The sequence below is a fragment of the Erinaceus europaeus genome, chromosome 15 (genome assembly GCF_950295315.1).
Source record: "Erinaceus europaeus chromosome 15, mEriEur2.1, whole genome shotgun sequence".
NCBI classification, from domain to species: domain Eukaryota; kingdom Metazoa; phylum Chordata; class Mammalia; order Eulipotyphla; family Erinaceidae; genus Erinaceus; species Erinaceus europaeus.
The window spans coordinates 4,240,266-4,242,252 of NC_080176.1; positions in this window are offsets into that span (position 1 = coordinate 4,240,266).

A 1,987-nucleotide genomic window follows, 5' to 3' on the forward strand; every position below is an offset into this window, starting at 1 on the left:
TTTTTCTGAGGGGGTTTATGGAGCTCCTGGGTCACTGAAGAACCTCAGAACTTCTCCCTTCTCATCCGTGGTCCTTAGCTGCTTGTGTTTTTTTTTTTTTTTTTTTTTTTTTTAAATTAAGTGCCAGAGAATGAACCCAGGACCTGTTCCACTGCTGAACCATTTCTTGGGCCAACATTTTTGTTTATTACATTTTTGTTTATTAATTATTTTATATTATTATTATTTTTATTGCCACTAGGGTTATTGCTGGGGCTCTGGTGTCTGCTAATCCACTGCTTCTGTGGCGACCAACCTCCCTTCCTTTCCTTTTTCCTTCCTTCCTTCCTTCCTTCCTTCCTTCCTTCCTTCCTTCCTTCCTTCTTTCCTTCCTTTCTATAGAGAGAAATTGAGAGGGGGAGGGGGTGATAGGGATAAGAAGAGATACTTGCAGACCTGCTTCACTGCTGTCTTGAGAAGCTTCCCCCTGCAGGTGGGAAGAAGGGAGGTTAGGATCCAGGTCTTTGAGCATGGTAATTCTCCCCATTCTTTATCTCTCTGGGAGTATGGACCCAGGATCCTTATGGGGAGCAGAAGGTGGAAGGTCTGGCTTCTGTAATTGCTTCCTCACTGGACATGGGTGTTGGCAGGTGGATCCATACTCCCAGCCTGTTTCTATCTTTCCCTAGTGGGGGGCCTCTAGAGAGAAAATCCCATGGTTAGTATTTATTGCACAATACAAAAACAAACAAAAAACTTAAAGCCTAAGCTTTGAAGGCCAATATTAATCTTTTATTTTATGGTATCAGGAAATGAAACCAGTTCCCCCAGTAACCAACTTTCTCTCTATTTTTGCAAACTAAGAGGAAATTGAATAGAAAACAGGGGTCTGGCGGTAGCACAACAGGTTAAGCGCACATGGTGCGAAATGCAAGGACCCGTGTAAGGACTCTGGTTCGAGCTCCTGGCTCCCCACCTGCAGGGTGGTTGCTTCATGGGTGGTGAAGCAGGTCTGTAGGTGTCTATCTTTCTCTCCTCCTCTCTGCTTCCCCTCCTCTCTAGATTTCTCTCTGTCCTATCCAACAACAACAAGGGTAACAACAAGGGCAACAAAGTGGGAAAAATGGACTTCAGCACTGCGCCCCAGCAATAACCCTGGAAGCAAAAAAGAAAAAGTAAAAAATAGTACATGCTCTAGAAGACGAGGGTGGGCAGGAAGAGGTTCTGTCAGGGTTCATTTTCTATTCTGTTATTTTTATTCTGAGAGGGAGGGACAGGAGAGACACCACAGCAGTACACCATTCAGGGGGCTCTGAGTGCTTCCACGTGGTATTGGGACTCAAACCCAAGGCCTCACTCCTAGTAAGGTATATGCTCTTCTGTGTAAGGTTACCCCTCGCCCCCCTGCAGCTATTTACTTTGTGAGAGAGAGTGCGAGAGCAAGCAAAAACAAAGTACCATCCCGCTATCCATTGAATTCTTGGTGATCTCATGTGGTGCAAAGCATAGAACCTAGAACTGCAGGCATGCAAGGCTGGTGCTCTGCCTGCTGTGTCACCCCCCTGACTCCCTTAATCTCTGAAACATGCACAGCCACAGGGGTCTCCATCTAGGAAGTTGGGGGGTCACGGTGCTCCCCCGCCTCCCAAAGTGCACCCCTTTCCTGTACAGCCATGAAGAATGCATTGGCATCAATGTGGGCCTGCTTTCCTGCTTGCACCCAGCCACCTCAGAACCTAGGAGGGGGCTCGGTGGATAAACCAGAGTTGACTACTGAGAGGAAAGGACATTTCCTCTTCTTTCCTTCCTTTCTTTGATAGGACAGAAAGAAATCTAGAGGGAAAAGGAAGCTAAAGTGGGAAGGAGGGAGGGAGGGAGAGACCTGTAACACTGCTTCACTGATCAAGAAGTTTCCTCCTTGTAGGTGGATAGTGTGAGGCTTGAACCCAGGTCATGGGTGCGTTACTGCCCAGGCCCCAGGAATTTACTTTTCTTCTCCTGGGTTTCC